This window comes from Nicotiana attenuata, chromosome 3 (assembly GCF_001879085.1).
Source record: "Nicotiana attenuata strain UT chromosome 3, NIATTr2, whole genome shotgun sequence".
NCBI lineage: Eukaryota > Viridiplantae > Streptophyta > Magnoliopsida > Solanales > Solanaceae > Nicotiana > Nicotiana attenuata.
The window spans coordinates 62,252,717-62,273,822 of NC_031991.1; positions in this window are offsets into that span (position 1 = coordinate 62,252,717).

The following is a 21,106-nucleotide window of genomic DNA, read 5'->3' on the forward strand; positions in this document are numbered from 1 at the left end:
AGCAGCTTGCAGTAGCAGCTTACTTCGGTCAAATTTTCCAACTTAAGTTTTCAATTAAGAGATTAAGTGTCTCAATTCACTCTTAAACCACTCCGGACCCGAACCAACTAACCCGGTAAGTTATTTAAAAACTGTAGAACACAAAAGGAGCAGACAATGGGGGAACGGGGATACAACTCACGAAACGACTGGCCGGGTCGTTACATCTTCCCCCTCTTAAACAAATGTTCATCCTCAAACGGGTCTAGAAACATACCCGACGTCATAAATAGGTGTGGATATCTGCTCCTCATCTCCCGCTCGGTCTCCCAAGTAGCCTCCTCTATGGGCTGACATCTCCACTGCACCGTCACTGAAGCAATATCCTTTGACCTCAACTTTCGAACCTACCGATACTAATTGGCCACCGACTCCACATCATAAGTCAATTCACCATCCAACTGAACTGTGCTGAAATCCAAAACATGAGACGGATCGCCGATGTACTTTCAGAGCATAGAAACATGAAATTATGGATGCACACTCGAGAAACTAGGTGGCAAGGCAAGCTTGTAAGCCACCTCCCCGATCCTCTGAAGTACCTCAAAAAGCCTAATAAACCGAGGGCTCAACTTGTCCTTCTTTCAGAATCTCATAACACCCTTCGTGGGTGAGACCTTCAGTAGAACCTTCTCCCCAACCATGTAAGACACAGCACGGACCTTCCTGTCGGCATAGCTCTTCTATCTAGACTGCGCCGCGCGAAGCTGCTCCTAAATCAATTTAACCTTGTCTAGAGCATCTTGAACCAATTCAGTACCCAATAGCCTAGCCTCACCTGGCTCAAACCAACACACCGGAGGTCTACACCGCCTCCCATATAAAGCCTCATACGGAGCCATCTGAATGCTCGACTGATAACTGTTGTTGTAAGAAAACTCTGCGAGCGGCAGAAACTGGTCCCATGAACCCCCAAAATTAATGACACAAGCGCGTAACATATCCTCAATATCTGTATATTGCTCTTAGACTGTCCATCCATCTGAGGGTAAAATGTTGTGCTCAACTCAACCTGAGTGCCCAACTCTCGCTGCACGGCTCTCTAAAATTGCGATGTAAACTGCGTGCCTCTATCTGAAATGATGGAAACTGGCACACCGTGAAGGAGAACAATCTCTCTTGTGTAAATCTCAGCCAACTGATCTGAAGTAAGTAGTACCCACTAGAATTAAGTACGCGGACTTTGTCAGCCGATCCACACTCACCCAAATAGCATCGAACTTCCTCGAAGTTTGTGGGAGCCCAACTACGAAATCCATGGTGATCTGCTTCCACTTCCACTCTAGAATCTCTATCCTTTGAAGCAATCCACCCGGTCTCTGATGCTCATATTTAACCTGCTGACAGTTGAGACACCGAGCTACAAACCCCACTATATCCTTCTTCATTCTCCTCTACCGATATTGTTGCCTCTGGTCCTGATACATCTTTGCTACACCCAGATAGAATATTGAGAGCTGTGGGCCTCCTCAAGAATCAACTCTCGTAGCCCAACTACATTGGGCACACATATTCGGCCCTGCATCATCTACACCCCATCGTCTCTAATAGTCACATCTCTGGCATCACCGTGCTGAACCTTGTCCTTGAGGACAAGTAAATGAGGATTATCATACTGCGCTCTCTGATGCGATTATATAAGGAAGACAAAGACACCACACAAGCTAGAACCCGACTGGGCTCCGAAACATCTAATCTCACAAACTGGTTGGCCAAGGCCTGAACATCAACTGCAAGAGGCCTCTCCCCAACAGGAATCAATGCAAGACTACCCATACTCACTGCCTTCCTACTCAAGGCATCGGCCACCATATTGGCTTTCCCCGGATGTTACAGAATAGTAATATCATAGTCTTTTAGTAGCTCCAACCATCTCCGCTGCCTCATATTAAGATCATTTTGTTTGAATAAGTGCTGGAGGCTCTGATGATCTGTAAATACCTCGCAGGACACACCATAGAGATAGTGCCTCCAAATTTTCAACGCATGAACAATGGCAGCCAACTCCAAATCATGAACAGGGTAGTTCTTCTCATGGGGTTTCAACTAGTGCGAAGAATAAGCAATCACTTTATCCTCCTCCATCAAAACACACCCAATACCGATTCGAGAAGCATCACAATACATTGTATAAGAACCAGAATCTGATGGTAGAACTAGAACTGGAGCTGTGGTCAAGGCAGTCTTGAGCTGCTGAAAGCTCTCCTCACACTCATCCGACTACTTGAAAGGAGCACCTTTTTTGGGTCAACTTGGTCAAGGGCGATGCAATATACGAGAAACCTTGCACGAACCTATAGTAATAACCAGCCAAACCAAGAAATCTCCAAATCTCTACAGTTGAGGACGGTCTGGGCCAACTCTGAATCACCTCTATATTCTTCGGATCCACCTGAATACCCTCACTGGACACCACATGCCCTAAGAATGCCACAGAACTAAGCCAAAACTCACAGTTGGAGAACTTGACATAAAGCTTCTCCTCTCTCAACTGCTACAACACAACCCTCAAATGCTGGGCATGCTCCTCCTGGCTACGAGAGTACACCAGGATATCATCAATGAACATAATAAGAAACGAGTCGAGATAAGGCTGAAACACACTGTTCATCAGATGCATGAACTATATTGGGGCGTTGGTCAACCCAAAAGACATCACAAGGAACTCCTAATGACCATAACGGTTCCTGAAAGCTGTCTTAAGAATATCCGAGTCCCGAATCTTCAATCGGTGATACCCTGACCTCAAATCAATCTTGGAGAACACTCTCTTTCCCTGAAGTTGATAAAATAGATCATCAATATGCTGCAAAAGGTATTTGTTCTTGATTATGACTTTGTTCAACTGACTATAATCAATGCACATTCTCATAGTACCATCCTTCTTCTTCACAAACAGAATTGGTTCACCCTAAGGTGACCTAATAAATCCCTTCTCAAGGAGTTCCTGAAGTTGCTCCTTCAACTCTGCCGGTGCCATCCAGTATGGAGGAATAAAAATGGGCTGAGTGCCTGACACCACAATATCCCTATCGGGTGGCATGCCTAGCAGATCTGCAGGAAACACATCTGGAAAATCTCGTACCACTGGAATAGAATCAATAGTAGGGGTATCAGCACCAACATCCCTCACAAAAGCCAAATAAGATAAACAACCTTCCCAACCATCTGCTGGGCCTTCAAGTATAAAATCACTCTACTGGGAACATAGTCTAAAGAACCTCGCCACTCATTCCTTGGCAACCCCGTCATCGCCAACGTTACAGTCTTAGCGTGACAATCCAAGATAGCATGACATGGAGAAAACCAATCCATACCCAAGATCACATCAAAATCAACCATACTAAGCAACAAGAGATCAACTCTAGTCTCTAACCCCCCCCCCCCCCCCCCAATAGTCACTACACATGGCCGGTACATACGGTCCACAATAATAGTATCGCCCATCGACATAGATACATGAACTGATAAAAATAAAGACTCACGGGGCATATCTAGATAATGAGAAAGATACGATGATACATATGAATAGGTGGAACCAGGGTTAAATAAAACAGAAGCATCTCGGTGATATACTGAGACAATACCTGTGATCACTGTGTTTGAAGCAATAACATCTGGTCTGGCAAGGAGTGCATATAATCGGGCCTGGCCGCCACCTGATAGGCCTCCCCTCTAGGGCGACCCCTAGCTGACTGAGCTCCACCTTGAGCTGGCTGGCGGGTGCTGAAGTAGTAGGCTTACTCATCTGCTGAGTTGAACCTCTCGAAAGGCAGGGACAATGCCTCTTGATATGACCCAATCTCCACACTCAAATCAACCTCTCCCTGTGAATGGCGGTGGGGACTAAAGGGAGTCCCGAGCAGAGGGATGATTGCTAGAGGGACCCGACATAGATGAAACCTAAGCCAATAGTGCATGAGGCAAACTTTGCAACATTTTAGACTCGGACTTAGGTGATATTGGAGAGGATTTTCAAGGGGATTCTAGAAGTAAGCTTCTTGTAGTCATTTCTGATCAATAATCTTGATTCCCCATTGTTTTTCCCACCTAGATTGTACGATTTTAAGGTGAAATTTAGGGGTTTGAGGGTAGGGATTTAGAGAGTAGATTTGGGGGATTTAGGTGACGATTTGGTGTTGGATTTTGATAAAAATTGTATGGTTGGATTTGTGAGGGATTGGGATTTTGGTTTTTATGATTTTTGTTGGATTTCGAGACATGGTCCCGAGGGCCGAGTTTTAGCCTATATTGATTGTATTGTACTACTTGTTGCTAGATTCGGGACGTTTGGAGACCCATTTGAGAGGCGAAGGCATGTTGGAGTAGAATTCTTCTCAGATTGAGGTAACACTTTCAAACTTGGTTCTGAGGGTTTGAAACCCCGAATTATGTGTCATGTGATTGGTATTGAGGTGACACACATGCCAAGTGAAGGGCGTGCGGGCATAAACCATGTGAATTGGGACCTGGTTGATTCCATGGCATTGTAAAGGGGTCCTATCTTGTTGATATCCGTTTTTTCACCATGTGATAAGATAATTGAACTGTCAATCATGCTAGAGATCATGTTTAGGCTATAGGATGGTACTGTTGGGACCCATTGTGGTCGTTTCTTGCTGTTGACTTAATGATCTCATTGATATCACGTACTCAGTCATGTTCATTCATTTCATATCATATTGTAGTCTATGTTGTTATTTATTGATACATTATATCATCATGTTCGGGCTAGTTTCATGACATTTGTGAGCTCGTGAGTGAGACTAGAGAGATTGATGACTGAGTGAGGCCGAGAGCCTAATTGTGAGTGACATTTATGGGATCGGGCTGCAAGCTGTAGTGGTTATACTAATATAAGATAGCGCTTGGGCTGAAGGAGCCCGTCCGGAGTTTGCAAACACCCATAGTGAGCGCGGTTGATAATTATTGAGGGATGGATCTTTCTTGGATAGGGATCTTGTCTGAAGCATTTTATACCTGGAGATGGATATTCTCCCTGGGCTGGAATGGCCCTACTCGATACTGGTTGACTGATAGTCAGTGATGTATGTATTCCGGGATACATCTTCCCCGGGCCATATGGCTATATACAGTATCTAGTTGTTGATCATTTGAGAGTGTGAGCACATGAGGCTGTCATCATGGTGTATCATATACAACATGTGCATTGGCATGTCGAAGCAACGGAGTTATAGTCTTCATATCATTCAGATTTGATCTATTTTACTGTTTTGAGCTATCTATTGAACTTGAAATCATGCCTACATTTTCTACACTGTTATCTTTGAATTGAACTATGACGGTTAAATTCGTCACTACCTTTCAATCCAAAGGTTGGATTTGTTACATTGATTTGGTTGTACTCACATTACACCCTGCACCTCGTGTGCAGATCTAGGTGCTTCTAGTCACGGCAACTGTTGATTGAGGAGTCAGGTCTTGGAGACTATCAAGGTAGTTGCATGGCATTCACAGGGCCTTGACTCTCCTTCATTATCTCTATCTGTATTTCAGTTCTTAGACACTGTATTCTGGTATAGATGCTCATGTACTCGGTGACACCCCTATTTTGGGATTGATTGAATTGCGTTGAGGATTTACTTTTATTTCAGAAAGGTTTTACTTAAGCTTGTAACATAGTTGCCAAAGAAAACGTTTAAAGGCTCAAAAGGGGTTGACTAGAGAAAATATGCAAGGGTAGGAAATTTAAGGCACAATAACGGTCCAAGGAAGGCCTAACATCATTTTTCAAACCAAGTTAGTCTAGGATTTCGACTTGAAGCACATTCCGGGCAAGTTCTAGACTACAAATAATACAAAAGAACTCACAACAAATCTCACCACACATTGCACATACAAATTCGAGTGACATATAAATCCAAAATCAAATTAATATTAATGAACCCAAAGAAAATCATGTATAGCCTAAAAGACTATTAATGAATCAAAGAGCCAAAAATAGAACCTAAAATTCACAACAAGGGTTACCACTTCAGTCATTTTTCATTTTAAAGATCAAAACTTCATATCCCAAAGTTTATATCATGTTGGTACCAAACAAGCCACATGTTTGTTTATGGGAAAAACGTTAGAGAAATCGAGGAAGTCATCCATGGGAGGTCCAAAATTGCGAACCCTCGTTTTTAAACATTCTGCCCAGGCCTTTCGCACCTACAGCCATATTTCCGCACCTGCAGAACCGCTTATGCGGTAAATTCTCCACTTCTATGGAAACCGCTTAAGTCACCTGGGCTTGCACCTGTGCTCCAAGTCTCACACCTGCGGAGGTGCTTTCGCGGCCCGAGGTTCGATTTTGCGGAAGTAGCCTACACTCCTCCAATCCCTCGAATTCTGCTTCTACGGCCTTCTCGCCGTATCTGCAGCCTCACAGGTGCGAAAAGAACCTTGCACCTGCGACCTCTGTCATCTCCTCCTTGCTTGCTTCTGCGAGATTGGGTATTTTTTAACTTAGTAGAGTCATCGCTTGTGTTATTGCGCAAATCATTATTTGAGTGTATTAATTATCATCATTATACTAGTTTTATCAATTGTCCTCAGGGAGATGGTGTGTGAGGTAGAGCCTAGGAGGTAGTCCTTAGTGTGGATAGTGTGTTGCAAATTCTAGATTGGATTTGCATTCCTATTGTTGATGATTCGAGGGAAATGATCCTTGAGAAAGCTCATAGTTGTGTTATTCTATTTGTCCCAGTGTAACATAGAAGTATCATGATGCAAGGTAGCATTATTTTGCATTTCTTGTGATGTTTGATTGTCAACAAGTCGAGACTGAGAATCCAGGACAGATCGGTTACTTTGGAAGATGATTATACCAATGTGGAAGCGAGGGCATGTGACTGTGGATTTTGAGGTAGCATTGCCACAAATTTTGAGGATGTTTGATGCTATGAAGTCATAATTGACCATTTAGGGCATTTCATATTGGTTGAGGCTTCTCATATTTTAAGAGTTTGAATTTGATGTAAGGGTTTGCTTTAGCTACTAAGCGAATGTGAATGTTTGATTATCATCTTGGTGTGCATACCGTCTTGTGTTGGGAGGTGTTGAAGGGTCTTCTAATTGTTCATTGATGGAATGAAATAGATTCTTGCAGCTTGTGGACGAGTGTGGACTCAGGTGGAGTCACTGATTACATAGCGTTGTACCATGGCAGGTCATAGAAAGATGTTGATATAAGGTCACACAGGCGAGCTATCTCCTGTGAGGAAGTTAGGGGTTGCATGATTTATTACGAGGTTCCTATGAAGAATTGTACCTTCTATCTAGTGGAGTGTGTGTGCTAAGATGTGGGGTCAGATCCAGGAAGATGGCACAATTATCACGAGATTGAGTGTGCTTTTGGGCTGATGAATTGAGATGCATTATGGTTGGCGCATCATGAGCTTATGAGAAATCTGCTAAGTAACAGTGTGGGATCATGGCAGTTAAAGAGGATCTGTCATTATGGGTTTTTGGTTATGTGTATGTGGCTTAGATCCAAGTAGGGGAGTCTACTAGCGGTGATTGTGTTACCTAGTCATGTGTCGTTTTGAACTATGGACTAAGGGATGCTTGTTGATTAGATATATATTTAGGGGAACGTCTTCGAGTTTGATTCTAGCAAGGAATTTTCTGAGTGCGTGTTGTATTTCACCTTGGTAATATATGGAGGTTGTGGGAGGACTCATGTTCAATACTCTTATTTGGAGGTAGCATTCAAGGGAAAGATTCGAGTGGTTGTATTCTTTTTTGGAGTATTCACGTGCTGACAGAGCACTAATCATTCGACATGATACTCTCGAGAAGGTTCTAATGGATTCAAGATGCAATAAGTGGTATCTAAGGATTTTCGAATTTGTGTGTGACTGAAGATTCAAGATTGGTGTTGGTTTGTGAAAGATATTTAGAGTAGTTCCACATAATTATCGGTTATGCGAAGTAGTGTTTGAGATATGGAAGAAACAACTTTAGATCATAAAAGATCTCTTCAAAGCCGGTATTTTGATTTGAGGTATTATTTGATCTATAATAGGGAATATTGTGGCGCATGAGTCTTAAGACGACCAGATTTTATGTTGGGATCACTTGGGATGAGTTTTGATTGAGGTCAATAGTATACTAGGAAGGAGTACTGTTGTCGTGAAGGCGGGTCATGAGTAATCGGAAGAAGTTGGGTCCGTTTAGCACTAGCTTGGGTCAGCATGGTAATAAAGACGATTATTATAGTCTGCCCAGCGAATTCTGCATTTGTGGTCCAAAACATTGCATTTGTGGTATCGCATATGTAGTCAAAATCTGGCATCTACGAGTCTCACTTTAAACTCGACCACTAGCATCTAAGGTCACCCCAATCGCACATGCGCACCCACTTCTGCGATCTCCTCATTGCATATGCAACCTCGCTTCTTTGCCAAACCTTCTTCATTTGTCGTCCATGCCTCCTCCAGTCCAGTTTCGCTTATGTGGCGCATCCACTGTAGGTGTGAAAGCACCAGAACAGGTCTGCCAAAAGAGATGAAAATGAACTGAAACTCATCTGAAACACACTCGAAGACCCTGGGACCCCGTCAAAACACACCAACTAGTCCTAAAACATAACACAAATTCACTCGAGGCCTTAACTCAAACAAAACAACATCAAAACCATGAATCATAGATCAATTCGAGCCTAAGGAACTAATGAACTTCCAACTTTTAGGACTCATGCCGAACCGCATCAAATCAACTCAAAATGACCTCCAATTTTACATACAAGTCACAAATGACACAATCGACCTGTTCCAAGTCCTGGAACAACAATCCAAACCCAATATCAACAAGCCAACTCCCGTTCAACCTATGAACCTTCCAAACCTTGCATTTCCAATTTTTTCCAAATAGAACTGAATGAACCTAAGAAACTCCAAATCCAAATCCGGACATACGCCTAATACAAAAATCATCATACAAACCTATTGAAACCTTCAAAACACCATTTCGGGGTCATCTACGTAAAAGTCAAACTACGGTCAACTTTTATAACTTAAGCATCCAATCTCGGGACTAAGAGTCCCAATTCAATCCAAAAACTTTCCCGAAACCAAACCAACCGCCCCTGCAAGTCACATAACAAAAATACACATATGAAAGCATCAAATAGGAGAAACGAGGCTAAAATACTCAAAACGACTGGCTCGGTCATTACATTCTTCCTCTCTTCAAAAAACATTCGTCCTCGAACGAGTATAGAGTCATACTTGGGTATCAAAAAGGTGAGGATATCTGCTCCGCATCTCCTGCTCGGTCCCCCAAGTAGCCTCCTTGACCGGCTGACCTCTCCAATGAACCTTCACCGCCACTATTTTCTTCGACCTCAACCTTCAAACATGTCGGTCCAAAACAGCCACTGTCTCCTCATCATAAGTGAAATCCTCATCCAGATACATTGTGTTGAAGTCTAATACATGTGAAGGATCCCCATAATACTTCTAGAGTATGGAAACATAAAACACTGGTGAACTCCCGATAAACTAGGTCAAAGGGCAAGTCTGTAGGCTACCTCTACAACTCTCTCTAGCACCTCAAAAGAACCAATATATCGAGGGATCAACTTTCCCTTCTTCCCGAACCTCATCACACCCTTCATGGGCAAAAATCTAAAGTAGAACCTTCTCACCCACCATATATGCCGTATCACGAGCCTTTCTGTCAACATAACTCTTCTTCCGGAACTGCACTGCACTGTGCGAAGCCACTCCCGAATCAACTTCACCTTATCCAAGGCATCATTGACCAAATCAATGCCCAAAAACCTAGCCTCTCCAAGCTCAAACCAGCCAATCGGAGAACGACATCGCCTCCCATATAAGGCCTCATAGGGAGCTATCTCACTAATAGCTGTTGTTGTAGGAAAACTCTGTTAATGGTAGAAACGGATCCCACGATCCCTTGAAATCATTGACATAGGCTCGTAACATGTCCTCTAACATCAGAATAGTATTTTCGAACATCAAACTCAACTCGATCTAGGTGCCCAACTCACGCTGGATCACTCTCCAAATATGCGATATAAATTGAGTGCCTCGATTCGAGAAAATAGACATGGGCTCACCATGAAGGCGAATAACATCTCAAGATAAATCCAAGCCAGCTGTTCTGAATTGTAGGTAGTGATGAGTGGAATGAAGTGTGTAGATTTGGTCAGTCTGTCCATAATGACCCACACAACATCGAATCTCCTAAAGGTCCATCGCAACCAAACCACAAAATCAATAATGATACACTCCCATTTCCACTTTGGTATATCTAGCCTCTAAATCAAACCACCAGGTCACTGATGCTCATACTTAACCTACTGATATTTCAAACACCGTGCCACATACTCAACAATATCTTCTTCATCCTTCTCAACCAGTAGTGCTGCTTCAAATCTTGATACATATTCGCAACACTCGGATGTATGGAATACCACGAACTATGTGCCTCTTCAAGAAGAAGCTCCCACAATCCATCCACATTAGGGGTACAAATCCCTCCCTAAAGCCTCAAAACAACATCATCTCTAATAGAATCCTCCTTAGCATCACTGTGTTGCACCGTGTACCTTAGGACAAGCAAGTGGGGATCATCATACTAACGTGCCTTGATGCACTCAAACAAGTGCGGCTTGATACAACACAAGCAAGAACACTGCTAGGCTCTGCAATATCTAACGTCACAAACCTGTTGGCCAAAGCCTGCACATCCAAAGTTAATGGTCTCTCCCCCAACTGGAAAAAAAAGACTACCCATGCTCTCAACCTTTCTAATCAAAGCATTGGCCACAACATTGGCCTTTTCTGGATGATAAATAATGGTCAAGCTCAGATCCTTTTGCTTGAATAAGTGTTGGAGACTCCTGTGATCTGTGAGCACCTCATAAGACACGACATAAAGATAATGCCGCCAAATCTTGAGAGCATGGACAATGTAAGCTAACTCCAAATCGTGCACATGGTAGTTCTTCTCACGAGGCTTCAACTGACGTAAATCGTAAGCAATCACTCTCCTCTCCTGCATCAACATGCACACAATGCCAATTTGTGAAGCATCATAATAGATTGTATAAGGACGCGATCCCGAAGGCAAAACTAGAACTGGAACTGTACTCAAGGCAGTGTTGAACTTCTGAAAGCTTTCTGTACACTCATCAAACAATCTGAATGGGGCACGCTTCTGTGTTAATCTAGTTAGGGGGGCTACTATAGATAAAAAACCCTCCACAAAACAACGACAATATCCAGCCAACCCAAGGAAACTCTAGATCTTTTTAGCAGTAAACAGTCTGGGGAAACTCTGAACCGCCTCAATCTTCTTCCGATCCACCTTAATTCCCTCACTGGACACTACTTGGCCTAAGAATGCCACAGAGTCTAACCAAAACTCACACTTGAAGAATTTAGCATATATCTTCTTCCCCATCAAGGTCTTGAGCATGATCCTCAAATGCTACTCATGACCCTCTCGGTCACAAGAATACACCAATATATCAACAATAAATACAATAACGAAACAATCCAGATAGGGTTGAAACACATCGTTCATTAAGTGCATGAAAGTTGTTGGGGCATTAGTTATCTCAAAAGACATCACCAAGAACTTAAAATGGCCATAACAGGTCCTGAAAGTCATCTTAGGAATATATATATAGCCTTGATCTTCAACAGATTGCACCCCAATCTCAAGTCAATCATCGAGAATACCCTGGCACCTGAAGATGATCAAATAAGTCATCACTATGCAGTAGTGGGTACTTGTTCTTGATATTGACCTTGTTCAACTGCCTCTAGTCAATGCACATCCTCATAGAACTATCTTTCTTCTTCACAAATAGTGTTTCACCCCAATATGAAACATTAGGCCTGATGAAACCCTTATCAAGCAATCCCTATGATTGCTCCTTCAATTCCATCAACTCTACTGGTGCCATACGATATGGTGGACTAGATATTGGATGAGTGCCCAACACCAAATCAATACCAAAATCAATATCCTTGTCGGGTTCCATCTCCGGCATGTTTACAGGAAACACATCTGAGAACTCCCTAAATACCGGAACTGACTCAACATTAGGTGTCACGACCCAAATTAGAGGGCGACGACTGGCACCCGATTCCTACTCAACCGAGCACCACGTACCTTATTTTTTTCTACTAGTCTCGTCACAGGCCATGATAAGCCACATCTATTTATATAATTGACAATATTAGAACTTAACTCACATAGCTAATCCAAATTTTTTTTATATAGATACATAGGGGACAACAAGGCCGAGGACATGTCATACCTAAAACTATACACAGGACACTGTCTGCAAAACCTCTAAGAAAATATGATCATAATATATATGTCGGGACAGGGTCTTCGACATCCTCATAAAAAAAGTAATATATATAGAACGTGACTCGACAATACTCCAGCAAGATGTGGAGCTCACCAACCAAAAGGTGATATCTGGAAACAACCTACAGTGGATGGTCCTCACCTCGCCTATCTATACCTGCGTGGCATGAAACACAGCGCCCCAAGAAAAGGGACGTCAGTACGAAGAATGTACTGAGTATGTAAGGCAGAAATGAAATGTAATAATAATAAGATACTTTCTCGAGGAGAAATAAAAGTAAACTTATAACTTCTGACTTGGCGTTGAGGGCCGCAACATATAGAATAAAACCCATTCGTATATATAAATAAAACTACAATATAGTAGTTCTCATTACATAATTCTCATGGCTTAACTGCCCAACTGATTAGTGGTAACTGCTTGACCGGCCGTAGCGCGGTGATAAATGCATGACTGCCCGACTGGCCGTAGCTTTATAGTAAATGTGTAACTGTCTAGCTGGCGATAACTCGATTGGAAATGCGTAACCGCCCGATTGGCTGTAGCTCGGTGGTAAATGAAGATGCATGTGTCACTATATTATAAACATTAACATCTTTATCATATGACTCAATAGGGAACTAGAAATATACTTAGACATGCTTGAATATCATTTTACAGGAATGAATAACGTAGACATCCTTAACTACTAAGAGTAGGAACACTTATGAAATAGCATTACATTTATTTATCGTTACTTGGATCATACCAACAAGGAAAGAAGGGATAGCCTTAACATACCTGAGTCGATTCTCGACAAAAATTGCACCGTACTCCCTTAATATTGCAAAATCTCACGTTAATTAAGGTGCTCTGAAATCTCGGGTCTTGAAGCATTGAAGATGCTATGGAATATCATATTTGAATTCCTATAGATCCTTGAAATTTTCACGATATATTAATGGATAGGTGATTCTTATGTCTTTAAGACTTATAATGACTATCCTTCTAAAATGACATATATGACTTAGGTTATAAGACTTGTTCAATTCATATCTCTAGTCTTGCCACCTAGATTTATAACTTAAGAGTCATACATGGGATTGGAGGGGTGTTGCCACGTGGGGGGGGGGGGTTAGTCTTATCCACCCATTCCTTATTTAAATAGTTAATCTTCCATTAATCAATAATTAACCAATTACCCACATAATTAAGAATTATCTCAAATTACTTAATATACTACTCATTTTTAATACACTTTACGTAACCTATTATTGTGGTCATGGGGTACCATATAATATCAATACATACACTATTATTTTATTAAAACATCCATGTAAAAATACATATATTTTCTCAACTTCTATTTTTCCTAATCTCATATAAATAGCAATGTTTTTTGTATGCTTAATACTTGAAATGGTAAAAAGATAACCTTCTTTGGTTGTGAGAAAATAATTTCCATCTTTACAATAAAGAAAATCTCATAAACTTTCTCATATTATGTGTATAATTGAAAGTAGTAATATCGATAACTATATAAAATCATTTTTTTTCTAATTGTTTTACAAAAATATTCCACTCAAAATACCATATATATATATATATATATATATATATATATATAAGAGTATCAAGGTTGTTAAACTTACGGGGTCTTACAATGACAAAGTCACAAATCTTTATAACCTCATGAATAGTCTTAATCCCTTCAAGCTCATATGAATTACTATGACTTATCCTAATATTAAAGTACGAGATGTAACATTCTTCCCCCCTTTTGAAAATTCGTCCTCGAATGTTTAAACTTGCAAGATGTACATACATACTCATCAATTATAAATGTGTATATCTTCTCGGGCTATACTCCAATGAAACAAATATCAAGTTCTCACGGAGTCAGGACGTCGTCCCTTCCTAAAACTACTTCCTAATCCATTCGTCACCTACGATTCTATTAATCTATCTTCTAGGCGCTGACACCTACTAGTTGTAATCTTAATAACCGGGTTCATAACTTTCTATTCCATTATACTAACTTCCCTAAAATCTTGCGTACTATATGTTGTTTCCTCCCTTAGTCCGCTATCCTCGGGTTCTTACTTTGCTTTCAAGCTAGCCTTGGTTTCCCTTAACCCTTCAGAGGTAATTCCAAGTCACTCTTACATTAATCATATTAATTGGGCAATTTGTGTTAATAAGATCGAACATTACCCATAGTCACAGTACCTGACACATCATCCGGTGTAGCCTCTAGGTCTTGATGACCTATCAAAGCATATATGCGGCTCTGACTACCGCCGGAGATGCTCCACCCTTGCCTCTACCTCTACCAGTTGATGCCTGAGGGTCTCGCTCTTCAGGGTGTACTGAAGAGGAGGAGACTGTTATAGATCTTGTGGGCTGAACCATCCTGCTTCTGTCATTCATATGACAATCTGTCATGTAATGACTAGGGTCTCCATAGGTATAGCATACACTAGATCCCAGACGATATTGTCTAGAATGAGCGACCGCATTGACTGCACCGCGGAGGAGGTGCCCTCATCTGCACTGAATCCCTCCGATTCTAAAAACCCGAAATTCTCGAGCCCTGACCTGATTCAAGATAGATGGATCCCTCAAAATACGACTTATGCAACTGTCAGACACTTTCAACAGGATATGGTGACATAGGATCGCTAGGAAAATCCTCAGGTTGCCTAGCAGACCTAGCCTTCTTAGCTAACCCTCATCATGATTCTTGTATTGCTGTCATTTCTGATCCTCCAAATTCTGAGCATAAGCCTGGATGCGGGAAATATCTATACTATCGAGCAGAGCGGTCGTGAAGCACTCATTAATCAGGTGTGGCCCAAGTCCTACCACAAATCGATGCACTCGGTAACTCATTTCAGCCACAATCGAAGGGGCATACCTCGCCAAGGAATCAAACTGGAGACTATAATCCCGCACACTCATATTCCCCTATTTAGGAGCCAAGAACCTATCTACCCTTGCCTGACAAATCTCTACTGGCAAGTGATGACGCAAGAAAGACCCTGAGAACTCTTCCCATACCAATGGAGATGCATTTGTACCTCCAGACAATTCCCAAGTTTCATACCACTGAACCACAATATCCCGCAATTGATAAGAGGCCAACTCTACTGACTCAGTGTCTGATGCATGCATCACCCTCAAAGTCTTCTGTATCCTATCAATAATGTTTTGCGGGTCCTTATCCTTGTTGGATCCGGTAAACACTGGAGGTTCCAGGTTGATAAAGTCTCGAACTCTCACGCTAATAGCCCTATCAACGTAACGAACACCTATACCTACCTGGCGCTGAGCTTGAGCGGCTAACAATCTAGTCAATAACCGTACTGTACTTCGCATATCCACATCCGCATCATGAGCAACAGGTGGAGGTACTGGGTTCCTCCACATCTCCTTGGGTGCTGGAGAAATCAGAGAACTATGCGAGGGTGTCACACTTCGCCTCGGGGCCTCACTCTAGCCCTAACTAGACATTGGTACTCTACTCATGCCCTCATTTGCCACTGCTTTACCCTTCTGAGTAGCTGTAGCTTTCCTGGTCATAGGCATCGCTGTATATATAAAACAAGTCAAAAGTGAAGGGCTTTATTCCCCCACGACTCTGCTCTATTATACGATCTAATTCAAGAAGGAAGGGTAACCGGTCCCTAAATGCCGTGTAGTTTCCTGTTTATACAATGTGGTGCATAACACATTTATAAACAAGACTCTTCTAGACACGGCTTGCAGACAACCCTAGGAAAGAACTGCTCTCATACCACTTTTGTCACTACCCAAATCAGAGGGCCACGACTGGTACCCGGTACCTACTCAATCAAGCACCACGTACCTTATTGTTTTTCTATAAGTCTCGTCATGGGCCATGATAGGCCACATCTATATATATAATTGAAAATATTAGAACTTAACTCACATAGCTAATCCAAAAAAAAATTATATGGATACGTAGGGGCCGACAAGGCCGTGGACATGTCATACCTAAAACTATACACAAGATACTGTTTGAAAAACTTCTAAGAAAACATGATCGTAATATATAAGTCGGGACATGCTCCCCGACATCCTCATAAAACAAAGTAACATATATAGAACGTGACTCGGCAATACTCCAGGAAAATGTGGAGCTCACCAACCAAAAGATGATATCTGGAGGCAGCCTACAGCAGATGGTCCTCACCTCGCCTATCTACACCTGCGTGGGATGAAACACATCGCCCCATGAAAAGGGATGTCAGTACGAAGAATGTATTGAGAATGTAAGGCAGAAATGAAATGTAATAATAATAACATACTATCACGGGTAGAGATAGGAGTTAGCTTATAATTTCTGACTTGCCGCCGAGGGCCATAAGAGTAAAACCCATTTGTATATATAAATAAAAGTACAATATAGTAGTTCTGATTACATCATTCTCGTGGCGTTAACTGCCCAACTAATCTGTGGTAACTACCCGGCCGGCCGTAGCGTGGTGGTAAATGCATGACTGCCCGATCGGTCGTAGCTCGCTGGTAAATGTGTAACTGCCCAACCAGCCGTAGCTTCGTGGTAAATGCGTAACTCCCCGACTGGCTGTAGCTCGGTGGTAAATACATGACTGCCCGATCGGTCGAAGCTCGGTGGTAAATAAAGATGCATGTGTCACTATATTATAAACATTAACATCTTTATCATATGACTCAATAGGGAACTAGAAACATACTTAGACATGCTTGAATATGATTTTACAGGAATGAATAGCATAGACATCCTTAACTGCTAAGAGTAGAAACACTTATAAAATAGCATTACTTTTACGTATCGTTACTTGGATCATGCCAACAAGGAAAGAAGGGATAGCCTTAACATACCTGAGTCGATTTTCTTGAGAAAGATTTTACCGTACTACCTTAATATTGCAAAATCTAACGTTAATTAAGGTGCTCTGAAATCTCGGGTCTTGAAGCGTTGAAGACGCTATGGAATATCATATTTGAATTCTTACAGATCCATGAAATTTTCACGTATATTAATGGATAGGTGATTCTTATGTCTTTAAGACATATAATGATTTTCTTTCTAAAATGATATATATGACTTAGGTTATAAGACTTGTCAAATTCACATCTCTAGTCTTGCCACCTAGATTAATGACTTAAGATTCATACGTGGGATTGGATGGGTGTTGCCACGTGGAGGGGGGGGGGAGGGTTAGTCTTATCCACCCTTTCCTTATTTAAATAGTTAATCTCCCATTGACTAATAATTAACCAATTACCCACATAATTAAGAATTATCTCAAATTACTTAATATACTACTCATTTTTAATACACTTTACGTACCCTATTATTGTGGTCATGGGGTACCATATAAATCAATACATACACTATTATTTAATTAAAACATCCATGTAAAAATACAGATATTTTATGAACTTCTAATTTTTCTAATCTCATATAAATAGTAAAAGTTTTCGTATGCTTAATTCTTAAAATAGTAAAAAGATAACTTTCTTTTCTTCTGAGAAAATAATTACTATCCTTAAAATAAAGAAAATCTCATAAACTTTCTCATATTATGTGTATAATTGAAAGTAGTAATATCAATAACCATATAAAATCATTTTTTTCAAACTGTTTTACAAAAATATTCCACTCAAAATACCATATCACTATATATATAACGGTATCAAGGTTGTTAAACTTACGGGGTCTTACAATGACATAGTCACAAATCTTTATAACCTCATGAATAGTCTTAATCCCTTCAAGCTCATATGGATTACTACGACTTATCCTAATATTAAAGTGCGGGATGTAACACTAGGAGTATTAGCACTAACATCTTTCACAAAGGCAAAATATGCCAAACACCTCTTCTGAAACATTTGTTGAGCCTTCAAGCATGAAATCACTATACTGGGAGTGTGACCACTCGAACCTCTCCACTCCAACCTAGGCAACCCGGTATCGCCAATATCACGATCTTAGCATGACAATCAAGAATAGCATGGTACAGAGACCGATATACACAGTATACCATAATAGAATCACCCACTGGTGTAGATACATGAACCTGCATATCTAAAGAATCATGAAGAACGTCCAAATATAGGATGACACATAAGAGTAAGTGGAAACATGGTCAAATAACATTGAAGCATCTCTGTGGAACACTGAAACAATACATCTGATAACAGTGTCGGAAGCAACTGCCTCTGGCTTGGCGGCAAATGCATAGCAACGGGCCTGTCCACCTCCTGACTGACCTCCCCCTCTAGGTTGAACTGTCCAGTATGACCTCCACTGCGAGCTGGCTGAGAGGGTGGTGTAGCAATTAGTGTGGGAAGTGTAGCAAGTGGTCCAACCCACCGGGCCGTTGGTGCTCGACCTTTACTTGCTGAAACTTTAGACATCTCACCACGAAGTCCGCTACATTCTTCTTCATATCATTCCACCAGTAGACTTCATTAAGATCATGATACATCTTTGTAGAGCCCGTGTACATGTAATACCTAGAAGTGTGAGCCTCAGTCATCATTCATTCTCGGAGATCATATACATTTGGAACACATAGTCTCCCTTGGTACCTTAATGTACCATCATCTGTACCAAGAGAAAAGGCCATGGTCTTATGTTTATGAATCTCCTCCTTCAATTGTACCAACAATGAATCGTTGTAATGCTTCTCTTTGACCTCCACCACAAGCGATGATTCAGCCTTATTTTGCACGATCACTCCTCCTTCCCTAGAGTTCGCAAGAAGAACTCCCCAACTAGCAAACCGGAGAACCTCTTTGGCCAAAGACCTTTGATATGCCGCAAAGTGAGCCAAACTGCCCATAGATTTTTTGCTAAGAGCATTGATGTGCCGTAGAATTTTGGCACATTTGATATCAACTACATAGACTTTAGTTAGTCCTTCAATGCATTTTTAGTTATTTCTTATCAAGTTTTGGTGTTTTGTAGTGCATGAGTCTTGAAGACCCAAAAACATGGAAAAGAAGTCAAAAAGTCTAAAAAAGACAGAAATGCTACAAGTATGCAATTGTAGAAGTCAAATGCGGATCGCATAACCTCCGCAGAAGTCAAATGTGGTCGCATAACGCTTCTGCGGATCACATAATTACCGCACAAATTCCAACTGAAGCTGCTGGGTAGCTATTCTGTGATGGCATATGCGGTCGCATAACGGACATATGACACGCATAATTGGAATGTGATAGAGATCTAGGCTTCAAGACCTACAATTATGCGATGCAAATGCTGATTATGCGGACTGCATACATGGTCTGCAACCATTATGCGGTCGCAGAAGGTCTTTATATGGGCAATTTTATCCAATTTTAACCCCGACTTTTAAATACTAAGGTTGTGGACCCTAAATGGGTGTAATGTTAATAGGTGTTTGACATTGAATATATATATATAATGGTTGGCTGATATTTATTCATTTCTTGTGCTTTATTTATTGTTGGTGGTTGCAAATATTAACATATTCCATTCTACTCTTTCTTTACTTGGAAAAGTGGGTTAGGGTTTGGTAGAAGTGAATATCAAGAACTCAAGAATTTAAACCTTGTTTATTAGAATCGCTTAGGAATAAGTGGATTCTACTTGGCATAAATTGGTTGTTCTTAATTTCAACTCTTTTATATTCGAGAAAATTATGAAGAGAAAATACTACCCAACCATTGGAAAATATTGGGTAGTCATTTAGAAACCATTTGCATATCAAAGGACCTTCCATTAGAAATATATCATACTAACACCAATAGCATTACATTTCACTGATGGGGACACAACCTTGGTTTCCTTAATCAAATTAATCACATTCTCATAACAAATTGTTATCTTGTTAAATCACAATTATATCATTGTCTTGTTAGGCTAATGGAATATATTTACGACCTAATTCAAGTTTCACACTACTCAAGTAACCTTTCACACCTATTCCTTGTGGGATTCGACCCCAACCTTGTTGGGTTACTATATTTGACACCGACCACCTTACACTATTTATTTAAAGTGTAATTTGAGTGTATCAAATTTTTGCGCCGTTGCCGGGGAATAAAGTTTTGAAATTACTAATTAGTGTGCGCTTTACTTTACGTCTTCTTCTATTCCATCACACTTTGCTAGTTTTGCTTGGTGTTGATAGGAAAACATGGCCGAATATGACGAAGAAAAGAATCCTTTTGCGGACATAGATGAGTACATTGAGGATACAAATGCTATTGTACCTCCAAGAGTTGATGTTCCCACTTTCAAGGTGGAACACGATTTAATCCTAATGCTCAAGCAGAGGTTTTTTTAGAAATTCCACCGATGATGATCCGATACAACATCTCAAAAACTTCTTGGGTGTATGTGCGATGCACAAGCAGAACAACGTCTCAGATGATGCCCTAAGATTGAGGGTGTTCAAGTACTCACTGACTGGAGAGGCAGGGAAATGGATTCAGAATCTACGACCAAATTCTGTCCATTCTTGGCCTGAACTTATCCGAGCATTCCAAGATAAATGGTTCCCGCAAAGCAAGAAATCTGAACTCTGGGATAAAATTTTCTTTTTCAAGCAATTACCGGGAGAACATCTACATGAGGCATGGGATCTATCAAGTTATATTTGGTGAGGTCGCCGAATCATGGTTTTCCGGACTCTATCTTGTTGGAGAAATTCTACATGGGTTTGGATGCTATGAATCAAT